Here is a 19,261-nt window from a genome sequence, read left to right on the forward strand (position 1 = left end):
TCACCTGTATGAATACGTTTGTGATTAGGCAGGTCACTACCGTGAGAGGATGACCTACCACAGATATCACAATGATATGGCTTCTCACCTGTATGAATACGTTTGTGCCCATTTAAATTAGAATGCTGGGAAAATGATTTACCACAGATATTACAATGATATCGCTTCTCTCCTGTATGAATATGTTCGTGTCTGGTTAAATGGCTATTTTCAGAGAATGATTTACCACAGATATCACACTGATATGGCTTCTCGCCTGTATGAATACGTTTGTGCCCGTTCAAAGTAGAATTATGGGAAAATGATTTACCACAGATATCACATTGATATGGTTTTTCCCCAGTATGAATACGTATATGACTAGTCAAATGACTACTTGTAGTGAATGATTTACCACAGATATCACAATGGTATAGCTTCGCTCCTGTATGTGTACGTTTGTGTGTAGGTAAGTCTCCACTGGTAGAGAATGATTTACCACAGATATCACACTGATGCGGCTTTTCCCCAGTATGAATAAATTTGTGATGAATTAAAGTGCTATTTTGAGAAAATGATTTACCACAGATATCACACTGATATGGTTTCTCTCCTGTATGAGTACGTTTGTGTTTACTTAAGTCAGCACTTCGAGAAAATGATTTACCACAGATATCACACAGATGCGGCTTTTCCCCAGTATGAATAAATTTGTGATGAGTTAAAGAGCTATTGTCAGAAAATGATTTACTACAGATATCACACTGATATCGTTTTTCTCCAGTATGAACACGTCTGTGCCTTCTTAGATTACCACTTTGAGAGAATAACTTACCACAGATATCACAGTGATATGGTTTGTCTCTTTTATCAGAGATTTTTGCGTTAGTTGAATTATTCATTATGAGAGAATAATTCCGTTATACATATCACAATGATAGTATCTGTTTCATTTCTATGAATGTTTGCGTTCAAATGCATCAGAGAATAATTAAATGTTATGTTACTTTCATTGGTGATCTTGCTTAATATCTAAAACAGAAGATATAGATTGGTTAACTCTTTTGTAAAGTTACTCAAACTTAACCTGTAGGTTCATCATCATCTCTACATTCCAGATGGCAAAAAAAATGTTGCTCTTAATTCCATCGTCCAGAAGAAATATTTCCCCATCGTTCGTTGAAGAATTTATTTATATAAAGAAGCTGATGTATTGATGAATGTGCCTTATGAATATATGATCTTCCTTTAATTGATGAAAGTCAATAAAAACATCAGACACACATCTGAATGAAGAAATTTCTTTTAAATCAACATGGTATGATATTCTGAAATAGGAAAAAAATTCATTTCTATGAATATATTTGTGTTGCTATTTGCAGAGATTAATTTAATGCTATGCTTCTTTCATCTGTGATTTTGCTTAATATCTAAATCAAGAGGTGACAATTGTCTACCCCTTTGTAAAGTCATCCAAGCTTAATTAACCTGTAAAACAATCATCTCCTCTATATTCCAGACAGCAAAGACTTCAAATTGTTGCTGTTAATTCCATCGTCCAGAAGAAATATTTTGCTGTTGTTTTTCACAGATTTCCTTTATAAGATGAGTTTGATGTATTGATGAATGCTCCGTATAAATATATCATCTTCCTTTGGTTGATGGGAGCTGATAAAATATCAGAGGCACATCTGAATGAAGCAATTTCTTTCATATCAACAGGATGTTATATTCTGAAATAGAAAAAAACAGAAGCAGTGAGATAAAGAGAATCATTAAACGACATAGTAATTCAACATTGCAAATCTTACAACATCAACACTGTCATCCATTTAATGTCTATGTTTGCAGGGGTCAGAATCCATTGAGGCATTGAAACTTTTACAACATTCTGTATAGAGATTTCTCTATTGTTCTGCCGTGGGAAAAATTTTGGTGAAGGGTTAATTAAAATTTTGGCTATGGTGGATCCAATCTACTTCATGCGTGCAAGATTCACTACAAATATATTTGTATACACACACACACACACATATATATATATATACATACAAGTAATAAGAGAGGGACCACATGTGGTCACTCTAACGCTAGAAATAGACCCGCAAAGGGAATCCACCACTAAAGAATTGTTCTCAAGCATTAATTCAACACGCCAAGAATGTAAGCGGGCAGGACAAATGAAAAATAACGAAAAAATGGATTAACTCTATACAATTGTTTCATCGTTAATAGATTGTGTAATTTTACTTACAAATCATTTTCGAATCATCGGTAGAGTATATCAAAAACATAATTTGCTGAACCAAACGCCAAACTCCATACGAAATTGATGTTATTAATTAATATTCAATTTCTTTCACCCTTACACACACACATATATGTATACATAATAATACATATATATGCATAAATACATACGTATACGTACATACATGTTTGTTTATATTCGCGAGTGCCCGTTCTGCATATTTTATTTTTTAGTATAAAATAACTAAAAAAAATAGATTAATCGTTCTAATTTTCTCTGGTACTATTTAAAAAGAGTGGTCCCGGTGAGCGCACTCGCGCTAGTTAGTCGTGACTAGTCGATCCTACAACGACTACCTAGCAAAGTAAATAAAACACAAAATAAATAATTTTTTGGCGATCCTTCGATATAAGTACCGTGAGTGGCTTTGTTTACATTTTGAAGATAACAGAAACCCTTTTCTCCCACCCCTAACACAAACATTAACCGAAACCCATATATAAGAAAGAAAGACACTTTCTTGAAATGTATCTGGTACCTCCGGTACCTATACCGAAGTTACGCTAATTTTTTTAAACAAAGAAAATAATTTTTTAAAACAAAGTAAATAAAACAAAAGTACAAAGTAAGGATCGATTAGTCACGACTAGCTACTGCAGAATTGCGCACCGGGACCTCTCTTCTTAAATAGTACCGTTGTAAGAGTTAGCACTTCCTTCCCTAAGCTTGGATTCGAAATCGAGTCCAAGAATCATCGGTCATCAAACACCGATGCATGTATAGGCGCGAAATTAAGAATCCCTTTGTCCTGACATTGCTCAGGTCGGAGGTCAAAGGGAGATGATCAATCAGTTTTTGTCAGAACAAAGGGATTCTTAATTTCGCGACTATACATGCATTGGTATTTGACGACCGATGATTCTTGGATTCGATTTCGAATCCAAGCTTAGAGAAGGAACTGCTAAATCCTACACCCTTGTATGTTTGTCTATATTTGCGAGTGCCCGTTCTCCGTATTTTATTTTTTAGTATAAAATATTTAAAAAATAGATTAATCTTTCTAATTTCCTCCATACTTTATGTATTCTGGATATATTTCCCATTTCCTAACTTTTTCTCACAAGTAAGCGTCATTATCTTGGAGAGGTGCGCGGTACTACTAGCGAACAGTGGTCCCGGTGCGCGCACTCACGCATCCGTGCTAGCTAGTCGTAAGTAGTCGATCCTACGACTTTTTAACCCTAACCTTAGTTTGTTTACAAAAATAATGTATTTACTTAGTTTAAAAAATTGTAGGATCGACTATTTACGACTAGCTAACGCGAGTGCTCGCACCGGGACCACTGTTCGCTAGTACTACCTTATCATTATTGGTATTATCATCATCATTACAGCCTTAAAATAAATGTTTGTCAACTTACCGTATTCAGATACAAACAACGAGTCAGCGATCGTTAATTAAGCACCTTAATTAATTAATTTAGGAAAGTTATATCCCTTTATATGGTTATAGTTCTTCAATTTTCTATGACTGGTTCGTTTCGTTCCGGTGCCTTCTTTGTCCCATTCTGTCAACGATTGGGTTGTGGTCTCACTTGTCCTGCCGGGTTGTAATAAATTTTGATATTGATACGATTACACCTGTGTATGAATACTCAGATGTGTACTTAATTGGCGTTTTTGAGAGAATGACTCACCACAGATATCACAATGATATGGTCTGTCACCTGTATGAATACGTTTGTGATTAGGCAGGTCACTACCGTGAGAGAATGATTTACCACAGATATCACAATGATATGGTTTTTCAGCTGTATGAATACGTCTGTGAACAGACAAATGATTACTTCTGGAGAATGATTTACCACAGATATCACAACGATATGGTTTTTCACCTGTATGAATACGTTTGTGCTCCTTTAATGTATAATGCTGGGAAAATGATTTACCACAGATATCACACTCATATGGTTTTTCCCCAGTATGAATACGTAGGTGTCTGGTTAAAGGGCTATTTTCAGAGAATGATTCACCACAGATATCACATTGATATGGTTTTTCCCCAGTATGAATACGTATATGACTAGTCAAATTATTATTTCTACTGAATGATTTACCACAGATATCACAATGGATATATTTCTGGATATACAGGCTTCTCTCCTGTATGAATAAGTTTGTGATCAGTTAAATTGTTACTTCTAGAAAACGATTCACCACAGATATCACAATGGTATGGCTTTTCCTCAGTATGAATAAATTTGTGACGAGTTAAATTGCTATTTTCAGAAAATGATTTACCACAGATATCACACTGATATGGTTTCTCTCCTGTATGAGTACGTTTGTGTTTAGGTAAATCAGCACTTCGAGAAAATGACTTACCACAGATATCACACTGATATGGTTTCTCTCCTGTATGAGTACGTTTGTGTCTAGGTAAATCAGCTCTTTGAGAAAATGATTTACCACAGATATCACACTGATATGGTTTCTCTCCTGTATGAGTACGTTTGTGTTTAGGTAATTCAGCACTTCGAGAAAATGATTTACCACAGATATCACACTGATATGGCTTTTCTCCTGTATGAATACGTTTGTGCTCTTTTAAAGAAGAAGGCTGAGAAAATGATTTACCACATATATCACAATGATATGGCTTTTCTCCTGTATGTGTACGTTTGTGTTTATTTAAGTCACCACTGGTAGAGAATGATTTACCACAGATATCACACTGATATGGCTTCTCTCCTGTATGAATACGTAGGTGTCCGGTTAAAGTGCCAATTTCAGAGAATGACTCACCACAAATATCACAATGATATGGTTTTTCCCCAGTATGAATACGTTTATGTTTAGGCAAGTCACTACTGTGAGAGAATGATTTACCACAGATATCACAATGAAATGGCTTCTCACCTGTATGAATACGTTTGTGCTCTTTTAAAGAAGAAAGGTGAGAAAATGATTTACCACAGATATCACAATGGTATGGCTTCTCTCCGGTATGTGTACGTTTGTGTTTATTTAAGTCACCGCTGGTAGAGAATGATTTACCACAGATATCACACTGATATGGTTTCTCTCCTGTATGAGTACGTTTGTGTTTAGGTAAGTAAGCACTTTGAGAAAATGATTTACCACAGATATCACACTGATGCGGCTTTTCCCCAGTATGAATAAATTTGTGACGAGTTAAAGTGCTGTTTTCAGAAAATGATTTACCACAGATATCACACTGATATGGTTTTTCTCCAGTATGAACACGTCTGTGCCTTCTTAGATTACAACTTTGAGAGAATGACTTACCACAGATATCACAGTGATATGGCATTTCTCTTTTATCAGAGATTTTTGAAAATAATTTCCACGTAACTAAGCACTTTTAAACTTCGTATACTGGTAGATTGTGTTTATAAAACATCTGTTTCTCTTGGCTTTATTGAGAAAATTCTATAGTTTGTAAGATATTTGGGATCTTTTCGGTTTGAACGGCAGTTTTTGAAAAGAATGTCCACGTGTTAGGGTTAGGAGTGGGGAGAAAAGGCTTTCTGTTATCTTCACAAATGTAAACAAAGTCACGTGTGTACTTATATATCGAAGCATCGCCTTATTATTTACTTTGTGTAAAAAAAAAGGATCTTTTCGGTTTGACCGGCAGTTTTTTGTAGCGGTGTCATATGAAATTGTCACCCATAAATATGACCCTTGTATCGATCAATTGCATTTCAATCTGTGTTAGGGTTAGGGGTGGGGAAAGGGTATCTTTTTTTCTTCCTAAATGTAAATAATCCCAATCTGTTTCTTAAACGAGGCACATAATGTTTTTTTTTACCTCAATAGAGTCATTGATTGGTTGAAATTGTAGAAAAAAAACAACAAATATGTTACAAAGTACAGAATTTTCTCAATAAAGCCAAGGAAAAAGATGCTTTATAAATACATTCTATCTGTATACGAAGTTTAAAATTTTTTTAGTTACCTAGAAATTTGAAAACCTGCCGTTCAAACCGAAAAGATCCCCATTATTCCCAGAGAACAGTTGGCGAACCAGGCGGCTGCACCAGGCTCCAATCTGATATGATGGAGTTTCTACAGCTGGTTGGTGTTAGGAAGGGCATCCAGCTGTAGAAACTCTGCCAGATCAGATTGGAGCCTGGTACTGCCTCCTGGTTCGCCAGTCCTCAATCAGATCGTGCAACCCATGCTAGAATGGAAATCGGACGCTAAACGATGATGATGATGATCACAGTGATCTATTTTCTCTCATGCATAATTAAGTTGCTACTTTGAGAGAACCGTCAGTGGATGGAATGTAGTGTTGTGTGTTCGATATTCGAAGGTTGATTAATTCTTCCAATGACAACGGGGAGGGAAAGATGGCCCCGCTCCCAACATAATGCACAATTACGAAAGGAAATAGAGAAGCGCTGGGATTTTTACCTTTTGACCTACAGATTTAAAAGATAATTCTTAAATCTGCAGAAAATTAGGAAGATTCATCATCATCATCATTTAGCGTCCGCTTTCCATGCTAGCATGGGTTGGACGGTTCAACTGGGGTCTGTGAAGCTAGAAGGCTTCATCAAGCCCAGTCAGATCTGGCAGTGTTTCTACGGCTGGATGCCCTTCCTAATGCCAACCACTCCGTGAGTGTAGTGGGTGCTTTTTACGCGCCACCCGCACAGGTGCCAGACATTGCTGGCAAACGGTCACAAACGGATGGTGCTTTTACGTGCCACCGATACGGGGGCCAGACAGAGCTGGCAAACGGCCACGAACGGATGGTGCTTTTACGTGTCAGCGGCATGGTGTCCAGGCGAGGCTGCTAACGGACACGAACGGGTGGTGCATTTACGTGCCACCGACACGGGAACCAGGCAGAGCTGGCACACGGCCACGAACAGATGGATCTTTTACCTGTCACCGGCACGAGGGCCAGGTGAGGCTGGCAACGGACACAAGCGGGTGGTGCTTTTACGTGTCACCGGCACGGGGCCAGACGAGGCTGGTAACGGACGCGAACGGGTGGTGCATTTACCTCCCACCGACACGGGGACCATGCAGAGCTGGCACACGGGGGCCAGGTGAGGCTGGCAACGGACACGAACGGGTGGTGGTTTTACGTGCCACCGACACGGAGGCTTGACGGTGCGGCGCCGGAAACGACCACGATCGGATGGTTCGCTTAACCACAGCTGCAATTCCCACTGATGTTGATCGACCTCAATTTGGTTCTGCTTTCTGATATATGAATTGATTTGCTTTGATTTTGATTTTGACTGTTCTCACTGGTGTTGCTAAGTCTTCCATTTTTAAAAGTATTTTATACTAACAAATAAAATATGGAGAACGGGCACTCGTGAATATAAACAGATCATGTCGTGTAGCCAGCTGTAGATGTCTCCTTAGGCTGAATTACATCAGAGGGCTCGCACTTTCTATATCATTCAAAACTGTCCAAGGGCGGTCGTGCACATCTTTACATTTCCCCAGTCACCCCGCAAAGCCATTAAAAAATCAAGAGAACAAGGATCTCTGAACAAATAACAATATTTATTTTTCTGTCTGTACAAGTGTTACATCTCTGGACAATCAGCAGCTAGGTCGCCTTGGTGCGGAAGCAGCAGAGACAGTTTCATCACGATTGTGAAGGCATACTTCTCAGATTCGCTGATGTCATGGATCGCCTTCAGAATTCCAGCCACACGGAGCTGGTCAAGTTGCGCCCGGCTTGGTTGGAAGCAGGGGCGAAGAGAGAGAGCGAGGACAGCGGTCAAGCCTAGCTGATGCTGTTGACTGCACATGCGCATAAGGGGCTTCCCTGCACATGCGTGGATGAAAATCCTAAAATGGCATCTGGGACAAGGCATCACTACAAGGCTTCCACTTCAGTGCAGGGCATGAAAATAGAAAGATTGTAGTGGCACCAGAAATAAGATAGCTACCGATTACCCAGAAACTGTGGGACAAAATATGACAACTCAAAAGAAAATGTAATCACAATATACATATAGGCGCAGGAGTGGCTGTGTGGTAAGTAGCTTGCTTACCAACCACATGGTTCTAGGTTCAGTCCCACTGCGTGTCACATTTGGTAAGTATTTTCTACTATAGCCTCATGCCGACCAAAGCCTTGTGAGTGGATTTGGTAGACGGAAATTGAAAGAAGCCTGTCGTATATATGTATATATATATGCATGTGTGTAATTTCTTTCGCCCTTACACACACACACATATATGTATACATAATAATACATATATATGCATAAATACATACGTACATACATGTTTGTTTATATTCGCGAGTGCCCGTTCTGCGTATTTTATTTTTTAGTATAAAATAGTTTAAAAAATAGATTAATCGTTCTAATTTTCTCTGGTAGTATTTAAAAAGAGTGGTCCCGGTGAGCGCACTCGCGCTAGTTAGTCGTGACTAGTCGATCCTACAACGACTACCTAGCAAAGTAAATAAAACACAAAATAAAGATCGACTAGTCCCGACTAGCTAGCGCGCCCACCGGGACCTCTCTTCTTAAATAGTACCCTTATAAGTTTGTTTATATTCGCGAGTGCCCGTTCTACGTATTTTATTTTTTAGTATAAAATATTTAAAAAATAGATTAATCTTTCTAATTTTCTCCATACTTTATGTATTCTGGATATATTTCCCATTTCCTAACTTTTTCTCACAAGTAAGCGTCATTATCTTGGAGAGGTGCGCAGTACTACTAGCGAACACTGGTCTCGGTGCGCGCACTCGCACATCCGTGCTAGCTAGTCGTATGTTGTCGATCCTACTACTTTTTAACCCTAACCTTAGTTTGTTTACAAAAATAATGTATTTACTTAGTTTTAAAAGTTGTAGGATCGACTACTTACGACTAGCAAGCTCGGATACACGAGTGCTCGCACCGGGATCACTGTACGCTAGTAGTACCTTATCATTATTGGTATTATCATCATCATTACAGCCTTAAAATAAATCTTTATCAACTTACCGTATTCAGATACAAACAACGAGTCAGTGATCGTTAATTAAGCACCTTAATTAATTAATTAAGGAAAGTTATATCCCTTCATATGGTTATAGTTCTTCAATTTTCTATGACTGGTTCGTTTCGTTCCGGTGTCTTCTTTGTCCCATTCTGTCAACGATTTTACCTTCGAGGTAATATAGAATATATACACTCACATATTCTAATCTACGACCGTTTCCAGCGCACGAACTGGACCCCGTCGCAGACACCGAAAGAAAGAAGGCATCTTTGACTTATATCTTCCTGACGTGACGTCAGGCCGTTGCACTTCCGATCCGTTTCTGACGTCATTTTCTCTCCTGTCCAATCATTGTCCTTCCTTCACACTTCTCTCTCATCTAAAGAACAATGCTTGGATACCTTTTGGGGATCTTTTCGGTTTGACCGGCAGTTTTTTTAAATAATTTCTCCGTAACTAAACACTTTTAAACTTCGTATACTGGTAGATTGTGTTTATAAAACATCTTTTTCTCTTGGCTTTATTGAGAAAATTCAACAGTTTGTAAGATATTTGTTGTTTTTTTTCTTCAATTTCTGCAGTTTCAACCAATCACTGACGTTTATTGAGGTAAAAAAAACATTCTGTGCCGTATGAATATGTCCCTCGTTTAAGAAACAGATTTGGTTTATTTATATTTGTGAAAAAAAAAAATATACCCTTCCCCTAAAACAGATTGAAATGCAATAGATCGATACCAGGGTCGTCATTATGGGTGACAATTTCATATGGCACCACTAGAAAAAACTGCCGTTCAAACCGAAAAGATCCGTTTTCACTTCTATATGATTACTTTAACATTGAAGGGTTCACATAATCCCATTATTTACTGGCAGGTTCACTAGCACGCCAGACAAAATGCTTCACAATATTTCTTTCGTCAATAGCTTTGTTGAGGGATCTTTTCCTTTTCAACGGCAGTTTTCAACACAATTTCTAGTTAACTAAACACTTTAAAATTTCGTTTACTGGGAGAATGTGTCAACATAAAACATTTTTTTCTCTTGGCTTTCTTGAGAAAATTGTAATTTGTAAGTTGTCTCTGTTTGATCTGGCAGTGTTTCTACAGCTGGATGCCCTTCCTAACGCCAACCACTCGTGAAGTGTAGTGGGTGCTTTTTATGTGCCACCTGCACAGGTGCCAGGGGAGTCCGGCATCGGCTATGATCAGTTGGTGCTTTTAACGAGCTACCGACACATTTTCTTAATTGTTGTCAGTTTCCCGCTTCGAAAAATAATTACTGTAACATCGAGAGGTTCACAGAATTCTATTATTTACCTTATTATTATTATTATTAGTAGTAGCAGTATTATCACCTTTACAGCCTTAAAGTAAATCTTTATCAAAATACCGTATTCACAAATAAGCAACGAGTCAGTGAATCAGTAATTAAGCACCTTAATTAATAATTTAATTGTTGAACCGGGGTTGAAATGTAGCAGAAGTTATTTTCCTTTACATGATTGTCTTCCTTCAGTTCTCCAATAGGTGGCTCTACTGACTGGTGGGATTCGTTGTAGTTTCCTCTTTGTCCCTTTCTGTCAAGAACTTCACTTTCAAGGGTTTTCAAATTTTTACAAGATTCTTTCAATAAAGTGTACTCACACATTCGGATCTTTTCGGTTTGAACGGCAGTTTTTTCTTGCGGTGTCATATGAAATTGTCACCCATAATTATGACCCTAGTATCGATCTATTGCATTTCAATCTGTTTTAGGGTTAGCGGTGGGGGGAAGGCTATCTTTTTTCTTCACAAATGTAAATAAACCCAATATGTTTCTTAAACGAGGGACATATTCATACGGCACAGAATGTTTTCACCTCAATAGACGTCATTGATTTGTTGAAATTTTCACCCATAATTATGACCCTAGTATCAATCTATTGCATTTCAATCTGTTTTAGGGTTAGGGGTGGGGGGAGGGTATTTTTTTTTCTTCACAAATGTAAATAAACCCAATATGTTTCTTAAACGAGGGACATATTCATACGGCACAGAATGTTTTCACCTCAATAGACGTCATTGATTTGTTGAAATTTTCACCCATAATTATGACCCTAGTATCGATCTATTGCATTTCAATCTGTTTTAGGTTTAAGGGTGGGGGGAAGGCTATATTTTTTTTCTTCACAAATGTAAATAAACCCTATCTGTTTCTTAAACGAGGGACATATTCATAAGGCACAGAATGTTTTTCACCGCAATGGACGTCTTAAGGGGATACAGCCAAAGAAAGCAAGCAAAATCTGAGTGGAACTTGGAGCAGCACTCTGGCTTGCCAGCTCAGGTCACAATTTCACACCCAGGCATGCAAAGGAAATGAACACTGAAGAAGAAGAAGAAGAAGGAGTAGGAGAAGAAGAAGGAGGTGGAGGAGAAGAAAAAGAAGGAGGAGAAGAAGGAGAAGGAGAAGACGGAGAAGAAGAAGAAAAAAAAGAAAAAGAAGGAGGATGAGGAGAAGAAGAAGAAGAAGGATGATGATGATGAAAACACAACAAAGACAAAATCAATGTCAGTCAAAACTTTTATTCCTTATTCCCATTCCTTTATTCTCTCATAACAAATTCCTCAACAATCCAGCACAATCCTCTTCAGAAACCAAAGTCATCTCTGTGTTGATATATTTAGATATAGAAATGATATTGAAGTTGTGATTCATGAATTTCATCTTGACATCCAAGAAACTGAAGTTGATAATGTCAAGCTTGAAGAGGAATGAACCCTGTCTTTTAGCAGACAAAATATTCATAATTCTTGTCATCATCATCATTTAGCGTCCGCTTTCCATGCTAGCATGGGTTGGACAGTCCAACTGGAGTCTGGGAAGCCAGAAGGCTGCACCTGGCCCAGTCTGATCTAGCAATGTTTCTACGGCTGGATGCCCTTCCTAATGCCAACCACTCCGTGAGTGTAGTGGGTGCTTTTTACGTGCCACCGGACACAGGTGCCAGACGGGGCTGGCAAACAGCTACGGTCGGACAGTGCTTTTTACGTTCCACCGGCACGGGGGCCAGGCGGGACTGGCAACGGCCACGATCGGATGGTGCATTTTACATGCCACCATCACTGGTATCACAGCTGCAATTTCCATTGATGTTGGTTGATTTTGATTTTGATTCTGATTCTCACTTGCCTCAAAAGGTCTTCACAAGTAGAGTTTTGTGTCACAAGAAGATAAGGTATGCATAAGTGGACTGGCTACATCCCAGGTAGAGGCCATGGGTTGTGGTCTCACTTGTCCTGCCGGGTTGTAATAAATTTTGATATTGATACGATTACACCTGTGTATGAATACTCAGATGTGTACTTAATTGGCGTATTTGAGAGAATGACTCACCACAAATATCACAACGTTATGGTTTTTCACCTGTATGAATACGTTTGTGACTGATTAAATTGCTATTATCAGAAAATGACTTACCAGAGATATCACAGTGATATGGTTTTTTCCCCGAGTATGTATACGTTTGTGAACAGACAAATGATTACTTCTGGAGAATGATTTACCACAGATATCACAATGATATGGTTTTTCCCCAGTATGAATATGTCTGTGACCAGACAAATGATTACTTCTGGAGAATGATTTACCACAGATATCACAATGATATGGTTTTTCACCTGTATGAACACGTTTGTGTCTAGGTAAATCAGCTCTTTGAGGAAATGATTTACCACATATATCACACTGATATGGTTTCTCTCCTGTATGAGTACGTTTGTGTTCAGTTAAATCAGCACTTCGAGAAAATGATTTACCACATATATCACACTGATATGGTTTCTCTCCTGTATGAGTACGTTTGTGTTCAGTTAAATCAGCACTTCGAGAAAATGATTTACCACAGATATCACACTGATACGGTTTCTCTCCTGTATGACCACGTTTGTGTTGAGTCAAGTGACTAATTTGACAGAATGATTTACCACAGATATCACACTGATGCGGCTTTTCCCCAGTATGAATAAATTAGTGATGAGTTAAAGAGCTTTTCTCAGAAAATGATTTACCACAGATATCACACTTATAAGGTTTCTCTCCTGTATGAGTACGTTTGTGTTTATTTAAGTTACTACTGGTAGAGAATGATTTACCACAGATATCACACTGATATGGTTTCTCTCCTGTATGAGTACGTTTGTGTTCAGTTAAATCAGCTCTTCGAGAAAATGATTTACCACAGATATCACACTGATATGGTTTCTCTTCTGTATGACCACGTTTGTGTTGAGTCAAGCGACTAATTTGAGAGAATGATTTACCACAGATATCACAATGGTATGGCTTCTCTCCTGTATGACCACATTTGTGTTGAGTCAAGTGACTAATTTGAGAGAATGATTTAACACAGATATCACACTGATGCGGCTTTTCCCCAGTATGAATAAATTTGTGATGTGTCAAAGTGCTATTGTCAGAAAATGATTTACCACAGATATCACACTGATATGGTTTCTCTCCTGTATGAACACGTCTGTGCCTTCTTAGATTAAAACTTTGAGAGAATGACTTACCACAGATATCACATTGATATGGTTTCTCTCCTGTATGAGTACGTTTGTGTTTAGGTAAGTCAGCACTTCGAGAAATTGATTTACCACAGATGTCACACTGATGCGGCTTTTCCCCAGTATGAATAAATTTGTGATGAGTTAAAGAGCTTTTGTAAGAAAATGATTTACTACAGATATCACACTGATATGGTTTCTCTCCCGTATGAACACGTCTGTGTTGAGTCAAGGAACTAATTTGAGAGAATGATTTACCACAGATATCACACTGATATGGTTTCTCTCCTGTATGAGTACGTTTGTGTTGAGTTAAATCAGCTCTTCGAGAAAATGATTTACCACAGATATCACACTGATATGGTTTCTTTCCTGTATGACCACGTTTGTGTTGAGTCAAGTGACTAATTTGAGAGAATGATTTACCACAGATATCACACTTATAAGGTTTGTCTCCAGTATGAACACGTATGTGCCTACTTAGATTACCACTTTTAGAGAATGAGTTACCACAGATATCACACTGATATGGCTTCTCTCTTTTATCAGAGACTTTTGCTTTAGTTGAATTATTCATTATGAGAGAATAATTTCGTTATACATATCACAATGCTAGTATCTGTTTCATTTCTATGAATGTTTGTGTTCAAATGCATCAGAGAATGATTAAATGTTATGCTACTTTCATTGGTGATCTTGCTTAATATCTAAAACAGAAGATATAAGTTGGTTAACTCTTTTGTAAAGTTACTCAAACTTAACCTGTAGGGTCATCATCATCTCTACATTCCAGATGGCAAAAAAAATGTTGCTCTTAATTCCATCATCCAGAAGAAATATTTCCCCATCGTTCGGCGAAGATTTTATTTATATAAAGAAGCTGATCTTTTGATGAATGTGCCTTATGAATATATGGTCTTCCTTTAATTGATGAAAGTCAATCAAAACATCGGACACACATCTTAATGAAGAAATTTCTTTTAAATCAACATGGTATGATATTCTGAAATAGGAAAAAAATTCATTTCTATGAATATATTTGTGTTGCTATTTGCAGAGAATAATTTAATGCTATGCTTCTTTCATCTGAGACTTTGCTTAATATCTAAATCAAGAGGTGACAATTGTCTAACCCTTTGTAAAGTTATCCAAGCTTAATTAACCTGTAAAACAATCATCTCCTCTATATTCCAGACAGCAAAGACTTCAAATTGTTGCTGTTAATTCCATCGTCCAGAAGAAATATTTTGCTGTTGTTTTTCACAGATTTCCTTTATAAGATGAGTTTGATGTATTGATGAATGCTCCTTATAAATATATCATCTTCCTTTGGTTGATGGGAGCTGATAAAATATCAGAGGCACATCTGAATGAAGCAATTTCTTTCATATCAACAGGATGTTATATTCTGAAATAGAAAAAAAAAGAAGCAGTGAGATAAAGAGAATCATTAAAGGACATAGTAATTCAACATTGCAAATCTTACAACATCAACACTGTCATCCATTTAATGTCTATGTTTGCAGGGGTTAGAATCCATTGAGGCATTGAAACTTTTACAACATTCTGTATAGAGATTTCTCTATTGTTCTGCCGTGGGGAAAATTTTGGTGAAGGGTTAATTAAAATTTTGGCAAGGATGGATCCAATCTACTTCATGCGTGCAAGATTCACTGCAAATATATTTGTATACACACACACACACACACACATATATATATATATATATATATATATATATATATATACATATATATATACATACGAGTATTAAGAGAGGGGCCACATATGGTCACTCTAACGCTAGAAATAGATCGGCAAAGGGAATCCACCACTAAAGAATTGTTCTCAAGCATTAATTCAACACGCCAAGAATGTAAGCGGGCTGGACAAATGAAAAATAACGAAAAAATGGATTAACTCTATACAATTGTTTCATCGTTAATAGATTGTGTAATTTTACTTACAAATCATTTTCGAATCATCGGTAGAGTATATCAAAAACATAATTTGCTGAACCAAACGCCAAAATCCATACGAAATTGATGTTATTAATTAATATTCAATTTCTTTCACCCTTACACACACACATATATGTATACATAATAATACATATATATGCATAAATACATACGTATACGTACATACATGTTTGTTTATATTCGCGAGTGCCCGTTCTGCGTATTTTATTTTTTAGTATAAAATAGTTTAAAAAATAGATTAATCGTTCTAATTTTCTCTGGTAGTATTTAAAAAGAGTGGTCCCGGTGAGCGCACTCGCGCTAGTTAGTCGTGACTAGTCGATCCTACAACGACTACCTAGCAAAGTAAATAAAACACAAAAACGCAAAATAAAGATCGACTAGTCACGACTAGCTAGCGCGCCCACCGGGACCTCTCTTCTTAAATAGTACCCTTATAAATTTGTTTATATTCGCGAGTGCCCGTTCTCCGTATTTTATTTTTTAGTATAAAATATTTAAAAAATAGATTAATCTTTCTAATTTCCTCCATACTTTATGTATTCTGGATATATTTCCCATTTCCTAACTTTTTCTCACAAGTAAGCGTCATTATCTTAGAGAGGTGCGCGCATCCGTGCTAGCTAGTCGTAAGTAGTCGATCCAACGACTTTCTAACTCTAACCTTAGTTTGTTTACAAAAATAACGTATTTACTTAGTTTTAAAAATTGTAGGATCGACTACTTACAACTAGCAGGCGCGGATACGCGAGTGCGCGCACCGGGACCACTGTTCGCTAGTAGTACCTTATCATTATTGGTATTATTATCATCATTACAGCCTTAAAATAAATCTTTATCAACTTACCGTATTCAGATACAAACAACGAGTCAGCGATCGTTAATTAAGCACCTTAATTAATTAATTAAGGAAAGTTATATCCCTTCATATGGTTATAGTTCTTCAATTTTCTATGACTGGTTCGTTTCGTTCCGGTGTCTTCTTTGTCCCATTCTGTCAACGATTTTACCTTCAAGGTAATATAGAATATATACACTCACATATTCTAATCTACGACCGTTTCCAGCGCACGAACTGGACCCCGTCGCAGACACCGAAAGAAAGAAGGCATCTTTGACTTATATCTTCCTGATGTGACGTCAGGCCGTTGCACTTCCCATCCGTTTCTGACGTCATTTTCTCTCCTGTCCAATCATTGTCCTTCCTTCACACTTCTCTCTCATCTAAAGAACAATGCTTGGATACCTTTTGGGGATCTTTTCGGTTTGACCGGCAGTTTTTAAAAATAATTTCCACGTAACTAAACACTTTTAAACTTCGTATACTGGTAGAATGTGTTTATAAAACATCTTTTTCTCTTGGCTTTATTGAGAAAATTCTATAGTTTGTAAGATATTTGGGATCTTTTCGGTTTGAACGGCAGCTTTTTCAAATAATTTCCACGTGTTAGGGTTAGAAGTGGGGAGAAAAGGCTTTCTGTTATCTTCACAAATGTAAACAAAGTCACGTGTGTACTTATATATGGAAGCATCGCCTTATTATTTACTTTGTGTAAAAAGAAAAGGATCTTTTCGGTTTGACCGGCAGTTTTTTTCTAGCGGTGTCATATGAAATTGTCACCCATAATTATGACCCTAGTATCGATCTATTGCATTTCAATCTGTGTTAGGGTTAGGGGTGGGGGAAGTGTATCTATTTTTTCTTCACAAATGTAAATAAACCCAATCTGTTTCTTAAACGAGGGACATATTCATAAGGCACATAATGTTTTTTTTACCTCAACAGACGTCATTGATTGGTTGAAATTGCAGAAAAAACAACAACAAATATGTTACAAACTACAGAATTTTCTCAATAGAGCCAAGGAATAAGATGCTTTATAAATACATTCTATCTGTATACGAAGTTTAAAATTTTTTTAGTTACCTAGAAATTTAAAAACCTGCCGTTCAAACCGAAAAGATCCCCATTATTCCCAGAGAACAGTTGTCGAACCAGATGGCTGCACCAGGCTCCAATCTGATCTGGTAGAGTTTCTACAGCTTGTTGGTGTTAGGAAGGGCATCCAGCTGTAGAAACTCTGCCAGATCAGATTGGAGCCTGGTGCTGCCTCTGGTTCGCCAGTCCTCAATCAAATCGTGCAACCCATGCTGAATGGAAATCGGATGTTAAACGATTATGATGATGATGATGATCACAGTGATCTATTTTCTCTCATGTATAATTAAGTTGCTACTTTGAGAGAACCGTCAGTGGATGGAATGTAGTGTAGTGTGTTCGATATTCGACGGTTGATTAATTCTTCCAATGACAACGGGGAGGGAAAAGATGGCGCCGCTCCCAACATAATGCACAATTACGAAAGGAAATAGAGAAGCGCTGGGATTTTTACCTTTTGACCTACAGATTTAAAAGATAATTCATAAATCGGCAGAAAATTAGGAAGATTCATCCATTTTTTAAAAGTATTTTATACTAACAAATAAAATATGGAGAACGGGCACTCGCGAATATAAACAGATCATGTCGTGTAGCCAGCTGTAGGTGTCTCCTTAGGCTGAATTACATCAACATCTCTATATATATTGTTACGGAATCACCCGTCGCCGCTCGCCCGAACGGGCAGGTTCGCCACGGAACCCAGAGAGAGGAGAGATAGAACAACAACAACAACCGCAGCAGCAGCACAGAGAGACACAGAGGCAACCGAGAGAGACACAAAACTGCAAGGCAACAACTGGCTTACATTTAACAACTAGTTTATGACAATCAATTGTTACAACATCAAAGCATTTAAAGGAAACAAAAAATCAGTACAGGTATACAACAGATCAAAGTATTTAAACATGCAAGAAACAATATAACAGTCCGGTATCGACACAACAAGTCATATACAGTTCGAAGGACATTATACAATGTTCAAATCACAACACTGTACAAAATGTCTTTGCACAATTCACATTGTTCATTTCACTGTTCAATACACCAATTCTTTTTTTTCCTTCTACAGTCTCTTTACATCGTAGCACGTATCAATACAATTAAATACCTTAATTCCTGATTAGAATAGCCAGTGTCCCATATTGTAGTTTCTCTCTCTCTGTCGCCTATTCCTCTGTATATATATCCCTTTTTGCGCTGCTAGCTCCAACCTGCCAAGCTCTCGCATCCCAACCGCTTGCTCTGACTTCCAAAATCCGACTGTGCAAAAACCTCACTTGCTCTGTCCTTGCCACTACCCTAATCTCTCTCTCCCCTAGCGCTGCTATACTCTCTGCCCCTCATCCTCTCTCACTGCTAATATCCTCTCTATCTGCTCTCAGCCCTAACTGCCTATCTCTATCCTCAATCTGTCTCTTAGCCTTATACTCTCTCTATCTGCTCTCAGCCCTTACTCTATATTTCTCACTACTTTCCTCTTCCTCGGCCCTCACATCTCTCTGACCCCCAATCGACCGCACAAGGCCAAAAGGTCCCTCCAAAAAAGCCATTACTCTTCC

General features: G+C 37.7%; 1 long non-coding RNA gene and 1 pseudogene across 1 annotated transcript; one reads left to right on the plus strand and one right to left on the minus strand.

Annotated features, from left to right (window-relative positions):
- The first annotated feature begins 2,636 nt into the window (after positions 1–2,636).
- On the plus strand, positions 2,637–9,077 carry LOC118768245. Its single transcript, XR_005004074.1, has 3 exons — positions 2,637–2,647; positions 6,769–6,773; positions 8,957–9,077. It is a non-coding gene; the product is annotated as an uncharacterized LOC118768245 (long non-coding RNA).
- LOC115225186 overlaps positions 4,291–19,261 on the minus strand; it is a 195,309-nt pseudogene continuing 180,338 nt past the window's right edge.

Source organism: Octopus sinensis, linkage group LG27 (genome assembly GCF_006345805.1).
Source record: "Octopus sinensis linkage group LG27, ASM634580v1, whole genome shotgun sequence".
Classification (NCBI taxonomy): Eukaryota; Metazoa; Mollusca; class Cephalopoda; order Octopoda; family Octopodidae; genus Octopus; species Octopus sinensis.